The sequence below is a fragment of the Cygnus atratus genome, chromosome Z (genome assembly GCF_013377495.2).
Source record: "Cygnus atratus isolate AKBS03 ecotype Queensland, Australia chromosome Z, CAtr_DNAZoo_HiC_assembly, whole genome shotgun sequence".
Lineage (NCBI taxonomy): Eukaryota > Metazoa > Chordata > Aves > Anseriformes > Anatidae > Cygnus > Cygnus atratus.
Genome location: NC_066396.1, coordinates 45,701,902 through 45,714,202, shown reverse-complemented (window position 1 = coordinate 45,714,202; position 12,301 = coordinate 45,701,902).

Here is a 12,301-nt window from a genome sequence, read left to right as displayed (position 1 = left end):
ATACTTTTTCTGTCACTTAACATTGGAAAGTAATGTTTCCAGCAAGTCAGTTAGTGATTTTTTCCATCAAGGATTATGTTGAGATGGTTCAAAATTAGGTTGTTGCCCGGAATTTGTGATCTCCATTTCTTAAACGATCTTTATTAGTAGTAGAAAAGCTAACTTGTTCTTGAAACTTTTTACTTCCAAAGGTACGTTCCCAATGTCTTTGTTACTGTGGTAGAAGATTGTCCTCTTTTTTTTTTTCTTACCATTTAGAGGGAGCTTGCTCCACTGACTATTGAAAACCATTTTGATCCAATATTCATAGAAACACTTTTTTTTTCCCTAAAAATAAATAAATAAATAAATCACTTGTAAGTTAATAATTTTAAGAAAAGAAAATGCAACAAACTCACGTACCAGCCCTAAGGCCCTTATAAATGTTGACGAAAATAGTGTGCATTAAGCAGTGTTGCATTTTGGTATAAGACTTTGTGCCTCAGGCTGAGCTTCACCCGAAGGGTTTTTTGAATCCATCTGGAGCCTTTCACTGATTTCAGTAAGGTGTTGCAAAGATGTAAAATTCTTCTTACTCTGTTTACCTGCTTGAAGATTTGAGGCCCAGATTATGTAGTTCATGTCATTGTTCTACATTGGGGAAGGTAATTTCAGCCATTCCTGAAAACTGTAAAGCATTCTTTTCTTATTTCTTTATCCAAATGTTGGTTGCTGGTTTTGCTTAGTAGCTCACAGGCTTCATGACTGGATCACAAATAGGACTTTATATAAGTAAAAATTGATTTAGGGCTAGACAGAGGCACCAAATAAAGCTTTCAAAGTTTCAAGTTTTAAAATAGTTTTGATAGTAACATTTTCTCCTGTAGAAGCTTAAATGAGTATGGGAAAAGTTTGTCGTCGGCTTTGAGGGACATAAAGTTTTCCTGGGCATATCTGCGTAACTTGCGCAAAAGAACATATGATGAGGATATTTGTGGTTCAGGAGATAATCACATCATCATTTCCAGCAAAACATTTTGATGTGCTGTGAAATTTGGCTGTAAGTAATACATGGCATTTATGTTCTGGTGTACTTCAGGGTGCAGTGTTTCATGCATATTTTTGTTGTTTTGGAGAGTATTTGAATGTTGTTGTTAATGTAATAAAAATTACATTTTTGCTATTTGTTGTATTAGTCATTAATTAGTAAAATGAGAAGTGATAAGAGTTGGAAACATCTTAATTTGCGTTTAAATTAAAGTATGTTTTCAAATCTGTGATGCCATTATCTCTAGCAACAAAACAAATTAAAAGACATCCACTATGTGTGTCTCATATAGCACTTTGTCTTGTCGGTATAATTGTGTCTTACAAAAGAGTTGAGTAAATGTTGTCATCTCCATTTTAGTGAATGGACTAAGAACAAAGCTATTTCTCTGGAGAATTGTGTCATTAATGAAATTACTTGTGTTCTGATTTAAATAAATCCATTAGGGTCTATTAAAATATATATTAAAAAAAAACAGTAGGCTTCATATTTAATATAAACTCCAGGTGCCAGAGTAAGTTTCTAGTCTTGACTCATTTTGCTATTTGCTATGCCTGACTCCATAGGTTTACTTTCTTTTGATTTCTAAAAGTTTTTGAAAAAAATCCCACGTGAAAAGATCAAAAAAAGGTCATGATGTTATCAGGAGGTTAGAAAAATGAGGTGCTGTAGATTAGAAACTGCAGCTGAAATTAAGGAATAGAAACAAACAGTAAATTTTCAGCTTTGGCTAGAGGCATATGGGGCTTCATATTAAAAGACTTATTTAGTTTGTTAAATGGTGATTTGGAAATGGATGGCAAGATGTTCAGAAGAAACAGAAGGATTTAGATTAGGTAAAATCAAAAGTCCATGCAATGATATAGGTGAAGCATTTATTTCAAGATCTGACTGTGGACTGGGGTTAGGATTACATTGGGCAATGCCACCTGGGTAGAGGAACCTTGCCTGGTATGCTGTACTGAGTTTGAAAATTCATGGGAAATAGTTGGGTAGGAAGATGCCTCAGCAAAAACTCTACCCGTGCACAGGAAGTAAGTATGGTAGAATGCAAGAACTTTGGTGAAAGATAACACTGATGGCCTTGTAATTCCATTCTGCAAATTGAAGGTGCCTTCTTACCTATAACAGGCATTGCTTCAGATCAGAAAAACAGTTCATAAATGATTGAGAGCTTTCATTAGAAGCTTTCATGTTTAAAAATAAAAAAAAAGTATTTATTTACAAAACAGAGCAGAGAGGACACAGCAAAAGTACAGATGTTGTATAGAAACAAGTGCTCTTGCAGTTCTTTTTGATAGCAAATGAACCATAATAAAATTTGCATTAAATAAAACCAATTATTCTTGCATAGTTAGGCTGGGAATTAATTTTCCAAATAATACTGAAGTTGACATTTAACAGGATTTTAGACCTAACAAGCAAGCAACAAGATCTCACATTACAACCCCTTTATGGATTTTCAGGAGTTAAAGTAACAACATTCACTCTTTGTAGTTTAAGGGTATTTCTATAGGCAGGAGCAAGAAGGGAAGTTAGAAATACAGCTTCTGTGTTCCAGTTACTCCTACCCATCTGGTCAGATATCTAACCCAATGTTACTTGGACCATAGTCCATCTTGGCTGTGTTGGAATTTACTTTCCAAAAGTAAACTTTACTTTTTTTATGTCCATCATTTTATGTCTGTTAGTCACAAAACTGAAATAAGAAAAAAAGAGGAAGCAGTACTAAGAACAGTGATTAAAGTGAGGGAGAATGGATATCTGTGTAAGCTTCAAAGTCTGTTACAGACAGCACAGAGACACTATTGAGCCTTGAGAAACTATTGTAGTGCTGATAGCAGGTTTGGATCATGTGCATTTCAAAAGAATAGTATGGGTGAAACTTAATTCTGAGACTGGGTTTTTAAGTGAAGGCTGAACGGAGAAGCTGTTGAGATAAAGTTTTAGCAGTTGTTTAAAAAGTTCAAGTTAGGCAAATTATTATTTTTTGGATACTTATGGTCTGTTAAGCTCAAGACATATGAAAATCCTTATTCTGAGAGCCTTTTAGACCCCCTGTGGGACAAAGAAATTGACAACGTTGCTGAATAACAGCACCAAGAGCACAAAGTACAGCAAGTGGTCTGTATGGCACCTGCTTTAGAAGAATGGATTGGGGATGAATGGAAAAGGTATGGTTTATTATAGAAGTATACTGATTTTTTTTAAAAAAAATCTACACACAATAAATCTAGGTGATCTGACACTTTTGCAATATGACAATGAATTCTTTGGTCTCTAGACAATTACCAATATGAGGCATTCTACAGTCAATAAAAATAAGACGCTGATACACAGAAGAATGGTAGAACAGACAGAAGTGCGTATTGGGTAATAATTGAGTTAATGTGTGTTTTGGAAAGGTGATATTTATTTCCGGGGGCAATGCTATACTGAGACCTTCATGGATCCTTTTCTATTGAAACTCTTGAAAATGTGAAGTAAAATGAGATTCATTGCTGCCTAGTTTAGCCTAATGTAAGATGAGGTAAATGTTAGTGGGCACATACCTGCTCTTACTGTGAGCATCAAGTGATATGGATGCTCCCAAATGTATCAGTTGCCATGACTTCCTTTCTGGATGTGCCAGCACAAAGCTCCCCATGAGGACAGCTGTGTAGCCATTGCCTGTATCCATTGTGGGGTGAATTGCTGTATTAGCAGGAGACAGAGAAACAGGAAGGGAAAGTGGAGGGAAAAGGAGTAATAGCAAAGAGACATAATATTGTGGAGTGGCAGCTAAAGCAGCTTCTGCCATCCTCCTGCTTGCTTTTGAGAGTGGAGAGAAAGCAGGAGTCTCTATACTTTGGCTCTTAGGAAAACACAATGTTCACTTGGTCTTTCAGAAAGGTACTTTTGACACTGGTGGAATTTTTCCAGTGTCAGATCAGGTGGAAGGACCATGTTTCTGAGTGACAGTTCAACACACTGCCTGTTTCTTCTCACTAAAGCTGAGTGCTGTCGCTAGTTCTGGAATGTGAAGTAATAGGGAGGTTATTTAATCACATACCTGGTGCAAAAAGCAGATTTGAACCTTCACTGTGATTTGGTCTTGTTGCTGAAGAAAAGAATGAAACAGGTTGGACTGGACATTTTCTTTTTTTCTGTTATTATTAATAGTAGGGGTTTGTTGGGGTAAGTTGTCACTTTTGCATTGTTAAGGCATATATATATGTGTGTGTATATAAACACTTTATATAAATACATTCACACATATCCACTGTTAGGTGCTGACATGCAAACATTCAGGGCAAGAGGGAAAGTAAAAGAAACTGCAAGGCAGCTGTTAATCAAGTAGAAACAGTGGAGCTCTGGGAAGAGTATCCCAAGTAAAATGCTGAATCCTAAATAGTATCATGCTCTCAGGGGTTTAGTTGGGTTTTTGTTTATTATAATTGGACACACACAAATGTATAGGCATATAATGCATATTTTAAAATGTTTATCCAATTCATGTAGCTTGCTGCTTTTCTTACTGGATCTGTGTATCTTTGATCTTCTACAAACTTCCCTTTATGTTCTTCTGATTAAATAATAAATCTGGGGATTTCTGCCCTGTTAGAAATAAATATTTTAGCAATAAGGATTTGGAAGAAGTTGAAGTCACTGAAGACTTCTGAAATTATTTTGAAGAAACTTCCTAGCTATGCACAGTAGAGACAGTTTAAAGAAAACTAAGTTTGTTCAGTCCAGTGTTTTCTTTTACATGGATATGTGTAGTATATTTTCATTTAAGATAGAAAAAGTTACAAATATTCAAATATAACTCGAAAATAAACAATTTTAATGGGATGTGACAACAGCTGATATTTTAGTGCTTAACAGTACTGGGTAACAAAGCGCATATGTGATGCATGCTTTTCGATCTCTCAAGACTGAGGTTTGCAGACAGAGAAAGAGTAAAAAATGAAGGGACCTGATTTTCTTGAAGGGCTGAGCCATCACTTAAAATCACCACCTTCAAAGCACCTGTCATTCCACATCCCATAACTAAGAAGACAAAAATCTGGCCTTAATCATCTGGCTCAGGTTATATACAGTGGCTAAAAGATACGAATTGATATTCATATATACCCATATACCTCTAAGTATTCATTTTCACACATAGATATGGTAATGAGTAAATAGCAAGGGTTTAAATAAAAATTGGTTATTTTAATATTAATGAAAAAATAACACTATAATAAGAGTTTGGCATTTGTATTCTATTTGGTGGGCTTTCTCTTTTAGACTTAACCAGATGGAAAGAATTAAAAATGTGGTTTGAAAAACTCATCCTGAACAGACACTGTGGATGACCAAACCTAATGAGATTTGATTTTTTTTTTTTGGTGTTGGTATTTTATTTTTTGCTTCGCTTCTGCTGTGGGGTTTAGCTGGCTGTTGTACAACCAACAGATCTGTGAAAACTGCTGCTTGCTTTTTTTACAACATCACTATAATTATTGAGTGTTAGTTGAGCTTAGTCTATTTATTTTCTACCTGGTGGTAATCCATCCTAGCAGAAATGGTAACAGTGAGATGAATGAGCCATCCCTTTCTTTTCTTTTGAAGTGCCCCTGCTTAATCTGAGACAGACGAGTTTGTGTGCAATTAGCTTACAGCAGGCTGCTTCAATGCACTTAGCTACCTTAGAATCTATCTGCTTCTGCTGCATCCTTCCTAGAGTTGTATTCAGCTTGCAAAGCATTTGTTGTCATCAAGAATATAGGTTTTCTCAGGACAGGGCCTTCAAGGCACCTTCTGACAGCAATAATGACACGGTGATGTGTCAAAGTGGGTACATAATCCCACTGACACTGGAGATTTTCCTTCTCTTAGTATTTGTGGTACACACACGATGCAGATCATCAATCTGTTCAGTGTATTTTTCAACCAAGCAACTCTAGGTGAAGGACTGTGGTTTGCCTCACAGCTCTGGCCTCTGTATTTATTTCCTTGACATCTCTTAAGCTTAAAAACTGCAGCCTTGCTAGAAGTGGTAAGTGTTCTGTCCCTCCTTGTATGCTCCCTTTTTTTTTTTTTTTTTTTTTTCCCTGAATAATATTTCATAGCTTATGGTGTTTAAGAGTCTCTTTAACTCAGGGATATGGCTTACTTTTCAATTAGCTGACTTGGATGCCGTTAGTATGGGGATTCATCACAGTGCTCAGCATGGAAAAGTCAGCCAACTGTTTTTCCTGCTTCTAGCTTTTAGGCAGTGCTTAATTTCTTACACGTGTGGTCACATTGCCCAAGTAATTGTGGGTTATGTCTACATGAAACGGAGATGTAGCAGTGACTGTAATATAATTGTGTCCTAATGGGGCTTAACAAAACCATACTTCATTCAACAGCTTTCATTACACAGCATCATGTAAAATAGAGTTCCCTGCAACCTCAGCTCTTTCAGTCTCTGTGAGCTTTGGTTTGTGAGATTATAGTAAAGAGATCAGCTTGTGAAGACTTATGTTCACATTTTGAGGGCAAATTAGGTTCATTTCTCATTTTCAGGTCCCTTCTAACCCGAGCCATTCTATGATTCTTGATTAGGGTCAGAATTCTCAGTGGGTGTTTCTGCGTATGCAAGCTTCTGGATAGATAATTTTATTGGTGTTAGAGGAAGAAGAACTTTGAGTATGACCGTAGTTAATAATGTTTTACTCCTTACTTCCTCTTGTTTTCATACCTCCATTACAAATCTAGCATTGGTTTCTTGTTCATTGTCCTGATGTGTATTATTTTAACTCCAGTCAGCTCAGCATCTCTTGGTTTGCCATCCATATGCTACACCAGAACTAGTAAGATAAAAATCACTGGTGAAGGCTAGGCATCAAATACACATTCTTCTCCCTTGGCATTACACATTATATTTGGAGAGCTTTGTACAGTGTCCTGTTTTTAGGCAAGTTAGTACCTTTACTATTGAGCTACTTTGTGTGTGTATGACTATACCTACATGCCATAAAGCTGTTTTATTTCCTTTCACTGTTTAGTGATGCTGAATTGTGAGAGCAATCCACATGACATTTGAATTTCTAGGAAGCCTTTCCAGTAGACATCTGGCTGCCTTGATCCCTCTCAGCAAATAAACAAGACTGAGAAACATAAATAACGGTCTTTGTTTATTATTGATAGTTTTTTATAGTTTTTCAGTTTCAGAAGATACTCTCTCCAACAACAATGAAATGGAAGACAAAAAGAAATTAGGAAGTTCTGAAAACTGCAGAAATGTGGAAGGTGGGGTAGAAGAAAGACTGATGGAGAACTTTCTCTACATAAGTTAAGGTACTGGCATGGGTACCATGGTAAACGCAACATCTGTTCTATGCCAGAATAGTACCAGAACTTCCTATGCCAGAATACAAACCTTGAGGTCCAAGTTAGTATTTCAAGGTTAGAGAGAGACTCAGCCTCTTAAGTGAGCTGGGTATGCTTAAGTGTGTATTTGAAGCATGTTAAGTACTTGGCCACAGACTGTGTGGTGGCACTGTTCAGAAAATGAACTGAACTGAAATCAAGGGAATCTGTTAAACTTCAGTGTTTCCTGAAAGGAGAAAATATATCAGATAAAACAACCTTGTCCATCACAGCTTGTGTGTTTTGCAGCCCACATGTGCTTTGCCCTTGTAATAAATATGAATTACTAAGCTTTAATTGGTTGCTGATTTCAAATGATGTTTCTTATAAAGCAACAGCTCTTCTCAAAGCTGCTCTGACTTTTTAAGTAGTTTTGCTTTGATTTCTAAACTATCGATCATTCTCTGAGCTTTTGTTTTGTCTGTTTTTGTAGTTTTATATATATATAAAACCAGTGTACTGAATTCTGATAAAGCTTTTTTTTTTTTTTATGCTCAAGGGGAGGGGGAGTCCTTGATTTGAAGTATCTATGCATTCCATTTTGGTTTATAGCTCTCAAAAATATTATATAATTGGTCTTTTACTTTACTTGTGCAGTTTTTTCTCAGTAAAAATAATTGACCGTTGGTCACGATTTCTAGGGGATTTTTGTGTTTTGTTACAAGTGCTAAATACTTTATTTTTTTAATGTTTGATTTATACATATTGCAGTAGTAACTGGAATTTGCACCCTTGTCTTAGAATGGTATTTTGAATAACACTAGGAGCATAGTACAGAATTGAGTAAAAAATTTGGTAGCCCTGTATTGAAAGAAAAGCATCATCATGCTATTTCTGTATTTGCCTATGTTTTTCTTACTCTTGGTTGAACATAAATGGCTACTGATTTGCCAACAACACTTGAATGCATGTTTTCTTAGCCACTGCTTGGGGTGATAGCTACTTGACTTTTGGTACTTATGACATAAATTTGGCCCTCAACTTGCACCTTTTGCAGGATGATTGTGCTACGGCCAGAAAATACATAATCATGCTGTGACAGTGCGGCACTCTATAAAAATGAACGAACAAACACAGAAAGAAATTGTGACTGCTTTGGTTTCTATGGAAAGGAAAGGGAAGAAAACTTTGTGTATGTAGGTCTGGAGGGAAAAACATTCTGTGCTGATGCTGTAAAGGAGCACTGAGATAGCAGTCTTGCGTGCATCCAGCTTGGAACTGAAGGGCAAGTCTCTGTACTACACCAACCCTCTTGTGGCATTCATGTCACTGAAGGAATCTGTATTGTCTCATTGGGTGTTACGTCTTTCATAACCATTATTTTTTAATAAAAGAAGCTACTTTTCTCATCCTTTATATAGCACAAGATTATGCGGGGAAAAAGCTGCTTTGCTAAAGCATTGACCCTCCTGCACCCAAATCACATTGTTGAGACAAAGACACATTCCAGATGGAAAGCACCTCCACAGATATGGAATATTCATGCAAAATATAGTTATGCCTTTTACCTTGTCTGAGCAGTAAAATCTTGGTTAAATTCTTACACATTTTTAGGACAGTTTTGAAGGACATCCCTGCTTGCTTTTGCCTTAACCTCTAAGAATCAAGCTGGTCACTGCTTAGCCTTTTCACATGCAACTATATCTGTAAAACTGCTCTGAGTAATTTTGTTATTTAAAAATACTTATTTTGTCAGAACTGAAATTCTAGTATTAGAATTCTAGTATTAAATTAATAAGAATTATATTGGTATGGTTCCCTTTGGCAGAGCTTCCTCGACTTGGAGTTTAATTAAATGCACTTGATTATTTGTTATAAATCAACAGATATTTCAGTTACAGAGATATTCCCTTGTGACCACTTATGTGACCACTGTGATTTTGCAGTCCTGCATTTATGGAGAAGTCAGTGCTTTTGTAAGCAAGTTATTTTTGAATGATTAGTGTTTCATGTTATTCTTTTTTTCTTTATTTTTGAAAATAAATGTTTGTATTTAAGAATAAATTGTTGCCTTTATACCAACAATTCCCCTTTAGGTGTATTTAACATTTTAGATCACTGACTGTCACACATCAGAAGCAGCTGTGATCTGTAACTCAGGTGATTGTACATCAGCCCAACTCTACAGAGTGGGTTTTAGAAGAGGACTGTGCCTGGTTGCCCAGTCCAGCAGCTGAACTTGGAAGATAAATCAGAGCTACATTTACAAAGAGGAACTTTGGTTTAATTTGGAAGCACGATGAGGGAGGAGTTGACTGAAGCGCACAAATCTTAAAGCAGTAGTAAAGCCTGAGAAAATGACAGTTTTTTCCATCGAGAACCCATAGGTTATTCTGAACTCACTTTCTACTACTTTCTACTACTGAATAAAAGCTGACAGTCTGACCATCTTCTGGTAGCACTTCAGGATGTAGGTACAAAATATGGACATTTGATTCCTTGTTCCATCACCCCATCTGCCTCACCATATCACAGCACTGATGGAATTTGTGGAGTAACACCAGCAAAAACTGATGCAGTGATATGGAGAATTAGATCAGTTATGTTTAAAGGTATTTCAAAATAACTGGTGCAAATTAAGTTCATAGAATCATAGAATATCCCGAGTTGGAAGGGGGACCCATAAGGATCATCAAGTCCAACTCCTGGCACCGCACAGGTCTGCCCAAAAGTTTAGACCATGTGACTAAGTGCACAGTCCAATCGCTTCTTAAATTCAGACAGGCTTGGTGCAGTGACTGCTTCACTGGGGAGCCTGTTCCAGTGTGCGACCACCCTCTTGGTGAAGAACCTCTTCCTGATGTCTAGCCTAAACCTCCCGTGCCTCAGCTTGACACTGTTCCCACGGGTCCTATCACTGGTGATTACGGAGAATAGGTCACCTGCCTCTCCACTCCCCCTCACGAGGAAGTTGTAGACTGCGATGAGGTCCCCCCTCAGCCTCCTCTTCTCCAGGCTGAACAGGCCCAGTGACCTCAGCTGCTCCTCATATGTCTTCCCCTCTGGGCCCTTCACCATCTTCGTAGCCCTCCTCTGGACGCTCTCCAACAGTTTAATGTCCTTTTTGTACTGTGGTGTCCAGAAGTGCACACAGTACTCGAGGTGAGGCCGCACCAGCGCAGAGTAGAGCAAGACAATCACTTCCCTTCACCAACTAGCAATGCCGTGCTTGATGCACCCCAGGATACGGTTGGCCCTCCTGGCTGCCAGGGCACAGTGCTGGCTCATATTCAACTTGCTGTCAACCACAACCCCCAGATCCCTCTCTGCGGGGCTGCTCTCCAGCGTCTCATCACCCAGTCTGTACGTACAGCCAGGGTTGCCCCGTCCCAGGTGCAGGACCCGGCACTTGCTTTTGTTTAACTTCATGTGGTTGGTGATTGCCCAGCTCTCCAATCTGTCCAGATCTCTCTGCAAGGCCTTTCCACCCTCATCCGAGTCCACAACTCCTCCAAGTTTGGTGTTGTTGGCAAATTTGCTCAAAACCCTTCTAGTCCTACATCCAAATCATTTATAAAAACATTGAAGAGGACTGGCCCTAAAATGGAGCCTTGAGGGACCCCACTAGTGACCATCCGACAGCCAAGTTCCTATTAGTAGTGCTGTATAAAGCTAAATTTTAGGTATAGCAACCCGAGGATATGTCTTGAAATAAAGTGAGTGTATTATACATTGGATTTCTACTGCTGTTACATGGAAAATTTTCAAAAACCCATGCACTAGTATTGTGCACCACTGAATTATTACTATTTTTTTAGAACAAAAATAATTTCTAATCAGAAACTACTTCTTGCTTCTTATGTATAATTATAAATCAGCATCTTGCATCTCCGTTAACTCTCAGTGATACAGATGTAGAAATGTATAAAACTTAGTTGTGTGTGAGATTGAAGATATCAGAATGGTTTTCCAAATTCAGACAATGCTGTTACAGGCAAAATTGTAAGTGAAAAATGAACTGCTGAAAGTACCTGTGTTGTAAGAGGCTCTTCTAGTTGTCTGTGACTGTATTTGTTGTATTAGTTAAGAGCAGTAATACAGTTTTGGAGTGAATCTACTTATCCTTATTAATCACAGCATGGTTTACTTCACAGGTTAGTTTCGGTATGCACAAACTAGATTCCTTCTGGAAGAAACTAAGCCAAAGCTTACCTCTAGGTGCTTGCTAAATGTGCCCTGTTTGGTTATAAACTCAACCCCTCTAAGCATATCCATCTCGAAAACAATGTGAATCACACCCTGCTATAGCTTTGAACTGTGAGCAAGATGGGAATATTTAATCCAGGGAATCAGACCGTCTTCCCTGAAGCGAACCTACAGAACCATGTACAGTGTTAGTGTAGGCCTTCAGCACTGTCTGGTTCAGTCTACTGGTTTGTCCTTGGTATGGTGACTTACCTGCTCATTCAGGCACAGCCAGAAGGTCTGTGCAAAGTGAGTGAACCAAGCCTGGGTTCTGACTGTGCTATGAGCACCGCACAAATGAGATCTCTTCCATCTGCTGCTTATAGAGAGGGAAAATGCATAGGGAAGGGAAGTAGGCATCAGATATCTGAATGGTAGGATCCACAGAAGAACTGAATAATAATATTTGCAATTTCATTGAGGGAAAAGTCACTTTCAGAACAAAACTTGACATTTTATATGTTCAAAGTAATCTTTTAAAATCCCTGAAGAACCATTCTATCTTTTCCAAGTACTTACCATCCAATCATCTTTCTGAAAATATTTGTGAATTCTAGTTGTTGAATTAGATGAATTTAAGTTTTTCAGAAACTTTTGGCTTATTTCAATTGTTTTTCTACTGTCCAAAAAAATCCTATTGAAGCATATTCAGTGTTCTTCAGATTGATAAACACCTAATCAGGAAGAAACAGAGGGCACATAGGGCCT